Source organism: Salmo salar, chromosome 13 (genome assembly GCF_965601325.2).
Source record: "Salmo salar chromosome 13, fSalSal1, whole genome shotgun sequence".
Lineage (NCBI taxonomy): Eukaryota > Metazoa > Chordata > Actinopteri > Salmoniformes > Salmonidae > Salmo > Salmo salar.
In genome coordinates, this window is record NC_138303.1 from 66,105,270 (window position 1) to 66,117,328 (window position 12,059).

A 12,059-nucleotide genomic window follows, 5' to 3' on the forward strand; every position below is an offset into this window, starting at 1 on the left:
AGATGGAATTATGTGTTCCTTCCTTTACCCAGAAGTAGTCCCATCCAGTTGGTGAAAGTCCTCAATGGCGCTGCCCATGCTAAAACAATTTTTTGGGCCATAGAGTCCTCTATCATTCTTTATGGTTCATAAAGAAAGTCTGTCTAGTATTATGGGAACAGCAGCAGGGCTGCGTGATGCATGGGCATCACTAAACTTCCAGGAATTTAAGAGCACAGCTCTCAAATCAGAATACCAGAATAGCACCCCATTTACACAAGCAGCCCAATACTAATATTTTGCCCAATTATTGGCAAAGCGCTAATCTGATTGGTCAAAAAAACAACTATTAGTGGAAAAATATTAGAATTGGGCTGCCTGTGTAAATGCAACCTTAGTAAGTGAGAGAGTGGTTTTCATGTGGTCAATTGCCTTTGGATGACTGGCTGTGTTCAAAGTACAGATTATAGAGGAGTAGATATCATTTCACATTGGTATTACTGGTATTATACCTTAGTATAGTTGACCTCACGATCACCAACATTTGTATTATGGTATAGGAGGTATGTTACGTATGAATTTGACCTTGTTCTCACATCACAGGATATCAGTTATGTTTTCTCACCCTGAACTTAAATGTTATGTGCCGCAATACTGTACATGTCAACCATTTCACCTTCTTTTTCATCAAATCTTAGAGTCGCACATAGAAGAAACAATCCAACCACTTCTGTGCCTTTTGCACTAACCAGCTGCACCATCTCTGTATGTTTAAATGTGATTAGGGTCAAAGGTAAAGATGACCAAAACTTTTCTCCTGTGGAACTGCTGTAAAAATAAAAAAGACATCTGTTGAAAATATTCACGTTTCACATTTTCCCCCTCTGTCCCAACATGCATTCTTTATCTTCACCTCAGCATTCCTCCCAACAAGTAACTGAATATATGCCATATTAAACTGCAGCTCAACAAATGGGCAGGTAATAGGGTAAATAATGATTTTCAACCATTAAAACAAGTTGTCCTTTTGCTTAAGTCATTACATCTTTTCTCCTACATAATAAAAGCACCATTAGCTCCATTGGCATCCTGTCTTGGAGGTGCTGTCTTTGGTGAAGCCTACCACATTTTCCACCCTGACGAAGTTCTCATGTTTTTCATCTATCTGCCCTCACAATTTACTAATTTGATTGTTTCATTTTTCAGTGTAGGTGATCCATAGAAACTGAATACTGTGCGTTCCATTACAGTTTGCAACCTTTGAAGAAAGATTCATTTTGCAGCTTGAAATTGACAGAAGACAGTCAGCCTACTGGGACGTTGTTCAGATCATATTGATCTCTCCCTCTCATGTGGGTCAGTAATGGTGGATGGTTTTCTCCAACTCAAAACACTTGTGTCCAAAAATAACCCTTTAACGGTCTGTCTCCCAGGAGAAGTAGGATGCCATTGCATTTCTTTCATTTGTCTTGTTGCATGATTGTAAATGTTAACAACCACTGTTCCATTTGTATGATGATTGACAATCCCTCTGTTTCTGTGTTTGTAAAATAGGCATATGCTTTTCTGAATAAATTCGAACATATTCATCAGTATCTTTAACTGTTGAATTCAATTGATAATTGCCGACTATGGCATTCAACCAATCTTTCTGTGACCCTGATGAAGTCTTCTTTGGCACATCTGGGACTTATTCAAGAGGGTGCAACGCTATTGAACGTTCAGATAGAAATGTATTGTGAAGGACAGACAACTCTAATGCAGGAAAGTGGATTATGTCAGCTCTATACACAATTTATATATGCAAAATTCATTAGGCCCTAATCTATGGATTGCACGTGACTGGGCAGCGGTGCAGCACTTGGGAGCCAGCTCCAGCCAATAAGAATTACTTTTCCCCACAAAAGGGCTTTATTACAGACATAAATACTCTTCAGTTTCATCAGCTGTCCGGGTGGCTATTCTCAGTCGATCCTATTGGTGAAGAAGCCGGATGTGGAGGTCCTGGGCTGGCGTGTTTACACATGTTCTGCGGTTGTGAGGCCGGTTGGACGTGCTGCCAAATTCTCTAAAACAATGTTGGAGGTGGCTTATGGTAGAGAAATTAACATTAAATTCTCTGGCAACAGCTCTGGGGGACATTCCTGCAGTCAGCATGCCAATTGCATGCTCTCTCAAAACCTGAGACATCTGTGGCATTGTGTTGTGACAAAACTGCACATTTTAGAGTGGCCTTTTATTGTCCCCAGCATAACGTGCTCCGGTGTAATGATCATGATGTTTAATCATCTTCTTGATATGCCACAGCTGATAATCCTGGATGGATTATCTTGGCAAAGTAGAAATACTCACTAACAGGGATGTGAACAAATTTGTGCATAACAGTTTAGAGAAATAAGCTTTTTGTGCGTATGGAACATTTCTGGGGTCTTTTATTTCAACACATCACATGTTGCGTTTATATTTGTATTCAGTATAGATGAACTTCATGATGATGAGTTCCTACCAATGGCCACCACCAATCCTCCAGTCACATCTGGAACTCCAAGACAGGCTGGCAGACAGCCTGCCAGATAGACACAAACACACACACACACACAGTCATAGCTGCGGGAAGTGGAGGTGCTGAGGGTGATGCAGCACCCCCTGAAAAATCGGAATAAAAATACAATATTAATAATAAATTGTAAAAACAATTATAGTAGTGCACTCTGCCTTTACTAGTCCTGTGTTAGCGGACCCATATAGCCATCAACATTTCTCAACAGCCCCCCCTCGAATCCCCCTCCTAAATAACACTATAGATTTGGCATCGGTCCTCAGGTCCTCAAAAGGTTCTACATCTGCAACATCGAGAGCATCCTGACTGGTTGCATCATTGCCTGGTATGGCAACTGCTCGGCCTCTGACTGCAAGGCACTACAGAGAGTAGTATGTACGGCCCAGTACATCACTGGGGCCTAGCTTCCTGCCATCCAGGACCTCTATACCAGGCGGTGTCAGAGGAAGGCCTTAAAAGTTGTCAAAGACTCCAGCCACCGTAGTCATAGACTGTTCTCTCTGCTACCGCACGGCAAGCGGTACCCGAGCGCCAAGTCTAGGTCCTAGAGGCGTCTAAATGGTTTCTACCCCCAGCCATAAGACTCCTGAACATCTAATCAAATGAATACCCAGACTATTTGACTACCCCTTTTACGCTGCTGCTACTCTCTGTTATTATCTATGCATAGTCACTTTAATAACTCTACCGACATGTACATATGAATTCAATTACCTTGACTAACCGGTGCCCCCGCACATTGACTCTGTACCGATAGCCCCTGTATATAGCCCCGCTATTGTTGTTTTACTACTGCTCTTTAATTATTTGTAACTTTTTTATTTAAAAAAAATGCTGTATTTTTCTTAAAACTGAATTGTTGGTTAAGGGCTTGTAAGTAAGCATTTCACTAAGGTCTACAACTGTTGTATTCAGTGCATGTGACATAACATTTGATTTGATTTTGATTTGAAATATGACATTGCTAAAGTAGGCAAATATTTAGTAGGAAAGAACTTTGCAATCATTATCATGTCATCAAATGGATGGCAATGTTGTCATTAGCTAACAAAGTTCGTCAACAATAGCTAGCAATCCTAATGGTAGCTAGCTAAAATCCAAGTTGGTCTCCCTTTGAACTTAGCTAGCTAGCTAATGTTATACCACAGATAGAACATTGAGCTATAAAATCTTTGACTTGAAATACAATATAACCAATCCGGTTTTCCTACACATTATTGTGTAAGACAAATCAGAAAGGCTAAATCTGATTATTATGTAACCGCTTTTTCGGATTGTAATGGGAATCCAGCTAAATTCTGGAAAACTGTCAAATCCCTGACGGGTTTTCTACTTCCTCCTCTCTGCCACAACAAATGAATTCAGACACTGGCCTCATTACAGAAGAAAATGCCTTCATTGATGCATTTAATCACCATTTTATTTAATCGGTCTATCTCTTTGGAAGAACTAAGCCTATTCACAATGATATATGGCTGGCTGCTGATAGGGGAAACTTGCTGCATGATCAGAGAAATGATGGTCAAACCTTTTCTTTTTGGTTATTTACAGGAAAAGTCCTGGATGCTTTGCTAGCAATAGACAATAGCAAATCCACAGGGGCCGAGCAATTAGATCCTGGTCTGCTTAGTGCGCCCATCATTGTTGGCTCAATAACCCACATTTGTTATTTAACATTGTTATCAGGAAATATTCCAAAAGTATGGAAATCAGGTCTTGTGCTGCCAATCCATAAGGGCGGGGATAGTAGCGATCTTAATCATTACCGCCTCATTTCAAGGCTTCTTTGTCTAGCTAAGATTCATGAATCATTGGTAAATGTACAACTTTGCTCTTTTTTATTTGAGAAATGTATTTTGAATGTAAACCAATCAGGGTTTAGGCCTGGGCATAGCACTATTACAGCAACCACTTTAGTTGTTAATGATTTTGTCAATGCTTTAGAGACTAAAATGAAATGTGCTGCTTTGTTTGTTGACCTGTCAAAAGCTTTTGATACTGCAATTCATGCTGTTTTATTGAATAAGTTCTCCTCGATAGGCCTGAGCTCTGATGGCTGTTCATGGTTTCATGATTATCTTAGTGACAGAACTCAGGCCATCGTGATTGAAATACATAAAGTTGTACCACAGCGGTCGATTTCGGGACCTGTCCCTTCACTATTTATATAAACACCATTGGTCAATCTGTTAAAAATTGTAAACTTTATCTATATGCGGATGATACTATTATGTATGCTAAACTAATGTGTCAATACTACAGTCAGATTGTATAGCTATGCAGAAATCCCTTGCTGATTTCAAACTTGTGCAACGTTTTACTGCAGTGGGCTAAATCAGGGTCACACTGTGTTTCTTGGTAGTCTTAAACAAATTTACTTTGAAACAAAGGTATGCACCTTACACCCATGGTTATGTGTATCATGTCAGATATAGAAATGTATTCAATTTTGAGTTTGCATCCCAATATTACACTTTATATACATCACAGAAGACTGAAATTTAACAAAACCGTTTGACCGTATTTTCGGTATTTAAAAAGTAATAATGTTTATTAATTATGAAATTATGATAAATATTAACATTCCACCCATGAGGCTACTAGAGAGCGATTTTGTCATTTGACTGCAAGAAAGTTAATGTAAGCTACCTTCTTATTTATCATCACTCATCAATATTAGAATTATAATTCCTAAAACCAGGTCTCAAACATGGATTACACTTGAGGCCCATGCAATTCCCACAGAGTTGGGTATGGCTGCCTTTTCCTGTTACACTCCTTGCCTATGGAATAGCCTGCAGACTAAACTTAAACTTGAGACTCTTGTCCCCTTTGCCCATTTTAAATATTTATTGAAGGATTTTTATTTTTGTATTGCTTGTAACTGTTTCCGGTAATGTAAGTTCTTGTGCTGTTAGGGGAATAACCTATGTGTAAATGTAGTCTGTTGCTGTATTTTTTGTGTTATCTGTGATCATTTCGTTTGTCTTTAGTTTTTTAATCATTGTACCTAAACTGTATGTGTAAACATGTATACGCAGGGCCCAGCTGTAAAAGAGACCTTGGTCTCAGTCTGTGTTCTTTGTTGAAATAAAGGTATAATAATATGGGAAAAACTAAATACATGTTGTTTTTCAACTTTCGTAATAATGTTTCAGATGAACTACAAGTTCACTCATTAGATGGTTCTCCAATCGAACGTGTTCCCGCATAAAAATACTTAGGCATTTGGATTGATATGGATTTGACATTTAAAAAACATATAGATGAGCTGTTCTACAATGTAGAAAATAGTAAAAATAAAGAAAAACCCTTGAATGATTAGGTGTGTCCAAACTTTTGACAGGTACTATATATATATATATATATATATATATATATATATATATATATATATATATATACACACACACAGAGCATTCATAAAGTATTCAGACCCATTTACTTTTTTCCCACATTTTGTTACGTTAGAGCCTTATTCTAAATTTGATTCAATTGTTTTTTTTCCTCAATGTGCACACAATGCCCCATAATGACAAAGCAAAAACAAGTTTAGATATTTTTGAAAATGTTTTAGCAATTAAAAACAGAAGTATCTTATTTACATAAGTATTCAGACTCTTTGCTATGAGACTCAAAATTGAGCTCTGGAACATCCTATTTCTACAACTTGATTGGAGTCCACCTGTGGTAAATTAAAATGATTGGACATGATTTGGAAAGGCACACACCTGTTTATATAAAGTCCCACAGTTGACAGTGCATGTCAGAGCAAAAACCAAGCCATGAGGTCGAAGGAATTCTCCGCAGAGCTCGGAGACAGGATTGTTACGAGGTACAGATCTGGGGAAGGGTACTAAGACATTTCTGCAGCATTGAAGGTCCCAAGGATCACAGTAGCCTCCATCATTCTTAAATGGAAGAAGTTTGGAACCACCAAGACTCTTGCCACCCGGCAAAACTAAGAAATCGGGGGAGAAGGGCCGTGGTCAGAGAGCTGACCAAGAACCCGATGGTCACTCTAACAGAGCTCCAGAGTGCCTCTGTGGAGATGGGGGAAACTTCCAGAAGTACAACCATCTCTGCAGCACTCCACCAATCAGGTCTTTATTGTAGAGTGGCCAGACCGAAGCCACTCTCAGTAGAAGGCGCATGACAGCCTGCTTGGAGTTTGCCAAAAGGCACCTAAACGACTCAGACCATGATAAACAAGATTCTCTGGGACCTTCCTGTCTAAAAGTAATGATAGACTGTCGTATCTCTTTTCTTATTTGAGCTGTTCTTAAGTCCATAATATGGACTTGGTCTTTTACCAAATAGGGCTATCTTCTGTATACCACCCCTACCTTGTTACAACACAACTGATCAAACGCATTAAGAAGGAAAGAAATTCCACAAATTAACTTTTAACAAGACACACATGTTAATTGAAATGCATTCCAGGTGATTACCTTATGAAGCTGGTTGAGAGAATGCCAAGAGTGTGCAAAGCTGTCATCAAGGCAAAGGGTGGCTACTTTGAAGAATCGCAAATATACAATATATTTTAATTTAACACTTTTCCAGGTTACTACATGATTCCATAATTGTTATTTCATAGTTTGGAACTCTTCACTATCATTCTACAATGTAGAAAATAGTAAAAATAAAGAAAAACCCTGAGTTGGTGTGTCCAAACTGTTGACTGGTACTGTATATGTAAATACAGTTCCTTCAGAAAGTATTCACACCCCTTGACGAAAAACGGTATTACACATTATTGGGTAATGGTTGTGTACTGTCTGTATTCCTGCTGTAGCAGCATGGTGTACAATATGAGACATCTCACAGACACACGTTAGCTAGCTAGCTACAACACACAGGTATAGCTACTCCTAGACTAATATGAGTCATCAAGCCAAAGTCATTACTCTCTGAAATCATCATCAAAACATGTATCAATTTTTGCTTGTAAGGAGAGGCACTGATGCTAGTTAGCTAGCTAGCTATAACATTAGACTACAGTGCATTTTAGGTATAGCAAACAATAAAGCTTGGTAGCTAAAATAGCTTGGCTTGTAGTGGTTCTAGCAAGCCCTGTTAAGGCCGAATCAATTACCAAATTGCACTGTACTGAACAACACTGCCTCGGTTAAAAGAGAGATTATATTTCTGGCCAGCTACAGACAACAAACTACTTGTTTGTCATTTACCCTCCTGAGACCAGCCCCTACTTGCTGGTCTTCCAAATTATTTTTCTCGCTGTCTCAACTCCTTATCAGTGTATTCCATCTCAAATAAATATGTCTGTATGCTCCTATGTAAAAGAACATTAAAACAAATGTAGTCGTCCAGCTCTTCTTGGAAAGAGGAATCATCAGAAGCAGCCATTGTAGCTAATTATTTAGCAGTCTCGGATAGACAGTGAGCCTGTAAACTAGTACCGCCTCCGTTTTGAAAAGCCTGCATTTGAGGTTAGGAACAAGGAAGTATGGCTCCCATCAGGCTGTAGTCATTACAAAGCCATATAAAATGTGTCAACCTAGATATACTGCAATGTCTTGGCAGATAGGAACATTCTTGAGTCAAGTCCAATGGCTCTATTGAACAAGGACAACCATATCTACTTGTGAGATCGTGCAGCCGGCGAAACACAAAGGCTACAATAATTGATACAAAACATGACTCCCATTTTTACATCGGACAGCAGGCTCAATCAACCAATGACTTCATTGTTTGAATACCCCCGGTGTGAAAATGCAAAAATACAGATTTAGTACATACTTATGTCTGAAACATAATTATGTAGCGAGTGTGGAAAAACATCCAAATAGTGTCTAGCAGTGAAGTTTCCCTTTAATGTAATGGATTTCCATAGCATTTTCAACTCTAAAGTCGTGGCCAAAAGTTTTGAGAATGATACAAATATTATTTTTCACAAAGTCTGCTACCTCAGTTTGTATGATGGCAATTTGCATATACTCCAGAATGTTATGAAGAGTGATCAGATGAATTGCAATTAATTGCAAAGTCCATCTTTGCCATGCAAATGAACTGAATCCCCCAAAAACATTTCCACTGCATTTCAGCCCTGCCACAAAAGGACCAGCTGACATGTCAGTGATTCTCTCGTTAACACAGGTGTGAGTGTTGACGAGGACAAGGCTGGAGATCACTCTGTCATGCTGATTGAGTTCGAATATCAGACTGGAAGCTTCAAAAGGAGGGTGGTGCTTGGAATCATTGTTCTTCCTCTCTCAATCATGGTTACCTGCAAGGAAACACGTGCTGTCATCATTGCTTTGCACAAAAAGGGCTTCACAGGCAAGGATATTGCTGCCAGTAAGATTGCACCTAAATCAACCATTTATCGGATCATCAAGAACTTCAAGGAGAGCGGTTCAATTGTTGTGAAGGCTTCAGGGCGCCCAAGAAAGTCCAGCAAGAGCCAGAACCGTCTCCTAAAGTTGAGTCAGCTGCGGGATCGGGGCACCACCAGTACAGAGCTTGCTCAGGAATGGCAGCAGGCAGGTGTGAGTGCATCTGCACACACAGTGAGGCAAAGACTTTTGGAGGATGGCCTGGTGTCAAGAAGGGCAGCAAAGAAGCCACTTCTCACCAGGAAAAACATCCGAGACTGATATTCTGCAAAAGGTACAGGGATTGGACTGCTGAGGACTGGGGTAAAGTCATTTTCTCTGATTAATCCCCTTTCCGATTGTTTGGGGTATCCGGAAAAAAGCTTGTCCGGAGAAGACAAGGTGAGCGCTACCATCAGTCCTGTGTCATGCCAACAGTAAAGCATCCTGAGACCATCCATGTGTGGGGTTGCTTCTCAGCCAAGGGAGTGGGCTCACTCACAACTTTGCCTAAGAACACAGCCTTGAATAAAGAATGGTACCAACACATCCTCCGAGAGCAACTTCTCCAAACCATGCAGGAACAGTTTCGTGATGAACAATGCCTTTTCCAGCATGATGGAGCACCTTGCCATAAGGCAAAAGTGATAACTAAGTGGCTCGGGGGAACAAAACATCAATATTTTGGGTCCATGGCCAGGAAACTCCCCATACCTTAATCCCATTGAGTACTTGTGGTCAATCCTCAAGAGGCGGGTGGACAAACAAAACCCCAGAAATTCTGACAAACTCCAAGCATTGATTATGCAAGAATGGGCTGCCATCAGTCAGGATGTGGCCCAGAAGTTAATTGACAGCATGCCAGGGTGGATTGCAGAGGTCTTGAAAAAGAAGGGTCAACAATGCAAATATTCACTCTTTGCATCAACTCCATGTAATTGTCAATAAAAGCCTTTGACACTTATGAAATGCTTGTAATTATACTTTAGTATTCCATAGTAACATCTGACAAAAATATCTAAAGACACTGAAGCAGCAAACTTTGTGGAAATTCATATTTGTGTCATTCTCAAAACTTTTAGCCACGACTGTACTGATGGAATGTTGCGTCATATAGCGAATGTTCCCACTCTGGTTTTGGCATGTGCGCTCTAGCCAACAGATACAGTGCGGGTAGGCCACCTACCTACATGATGATGAGATTATTATGGATCAGAGAGAATTTTAATTTGCACCTTGCATCACCCTGTAAAGTTGATCATAATTTATTTCATCTGTAGCTTTACCTAATAAACTCCATGCATTCCCAAGTCATAGTGGGGGGACCACACAATATATCATTTTGCGACTCCAAGTTTACTTCAATATGATGGTTATTATATCAATATTTGGGTTTCCATAATTCATTTTACAGACACAAAAGATCCCACCTTGTCTAGTGTATTTTGTTTTGTCAGTTAACCCACTGTTCCTAGGCTGTCATTAAAAATAAGAATTTGTTCTTAACTGACTTGCCTAGTTCAATAAAGGTAAAATAAATAAAAACGTTTCTGAGACTATGTTTCTGTCCTCCTGCAACATCCTTATCATGGAAGCTCATTCCCGCCACCAATTTATTTTACAAAATGTCAATACTATATAGTAATTTTGAGATACTATCTAAACATTTTGAGATACCATACATTTTTGGGGGGGAAATCATAATTCTTTTTTGAGATAAATAAGTCGACATTACGAGTTAAACATTTGAGATTCTAAGCTGAAATTTTGAGATAGTAGACCCTACTTATAAGTTATATTTCTTAATTTGTAACATTGTTTGGTGATTTCTATGGAAGCCCATTCCAGCCACCCAAATATTTGTTTATGTCAATACTATCTACAAATTTCGAGATACTATCAAAATAAATTATGCTTAAGTTGAAATTTTGAGATAAGTAAGTCAAAATGTAAAAATAGTAGAACATACTTATAGGATATGTTTCTTCATTTGTAACATTGTATGGTGATTTCAGAGGTTGCACCACAGGTCCCAGAGTGATTATTAAGAAATAAACATGTACATTAAACACTAAACAATGTATTTATAGTATTAGTGGACACACTTATGTATTCAGACTAGAGATGTGTCCACAAATATAATAAATACATTGTTTAATGTTTCATTTACATGTTTATTTCTTAATAGGCACTAAATACAACATTTGCATTATACACAATTATGATGACCGCAATGGATTTATAATCAATTCAAGAAGGTGATTTCCCACAATGAAAGTCCTGCAATAAGAGCTAAGATGCTAATATTTGTGTAAACTCTACACAGTTTGCTCTGTGCGTGTCACTGAGTAGGCTGATACCCCATTTCATGGGTGCAGCATCCATAGGTTAGGGCCTTGGACCTAGGCAGTACAATGCAGTATGAATGTCTGGAAAGACGAATGACTGGAAAGGTGATTTCCACAGTAAAAGTCCTGCAATAAGAGCTAACACACTAACATTTGTGTAAACTCTACACAGCTCTGCTCTGTGAGTGTCAGTGAGTAGTCGGATATCCCATTTCATGAGTGCAACGTCCATTAGGCTGTACAGTGCACATAAGTATGCCTCAATGCAATTCTAAAGTCTAATTCATCTACAGTGCAATATCAACAGATTTTTTGGGGTCAAATTAACTAATTATTGTATTTTTATAATAACATTCCGACCTTGTTTAACATTATTTAGTACAAATATGGCATAATTCCACTATTAGTATCCGTTTGAATCACTTTCAATGGGTGACTTTTAATTTGAAGGCGAACAGCAAATTCCACTGGTGTGGCTAATCCTTATTGTGGCTAGCTTCACACGGGTAAGGTAGCTGAATAAGGAAGCATTGGAGCACTGCGTGGTTGTCGTTTGCACCCTGTGACACAAACAAATGCCCATATCTCTTCGAATACATTGACTAGAGGAAACAGTAGAAAAGTCCACCGTAGACTCCAAAGTCTCCTTGAATTGGATGTGTTTCATGGTAGCAGACCGGTGTTTTTGTGCCAGAGTTCACGTGAAGTTCCAGGAGCAGCTGGAGCAGAGAGAGTAAACCTGCAAGGACCCGCTAATAGCCTCCGGACACGCAGGTAAGATAAGTTAACCTCTTCATAGTATAGGAAGCTAAAGCAATGTTTTTTTGTGAGCTA

The 12,059-nt window shown here is 39.1% G+C and overlaps 1 protein-coding gene across 3 annotated transcripts in view; it reads left to right on the forward strand.

Annotated features, from left to right (window-relative positions):
- The first annotated feature begins 11,732 nt into the window (after nucleotides 1–11,732).
- The window catches only part of LOC106567559 (double C2-like domain-containing protein beta), a 367,378-nt gene continuing 367,051 nt past the window's right edge, over nucleotides 11,733–12,059 (forward strand). For all 3 annotated transcript variants that reach the window (XM_045693460.2, XM_045693462.2, XM_082960276.1), the window contains exon 1: nucleotides 11,733–11,999. The gene's annotated coding sequence lies outside the window, so the exon portion shown is untranslated. The remainder of the gene's footprint in view (nucleotides 12,000–12,059) is intronic.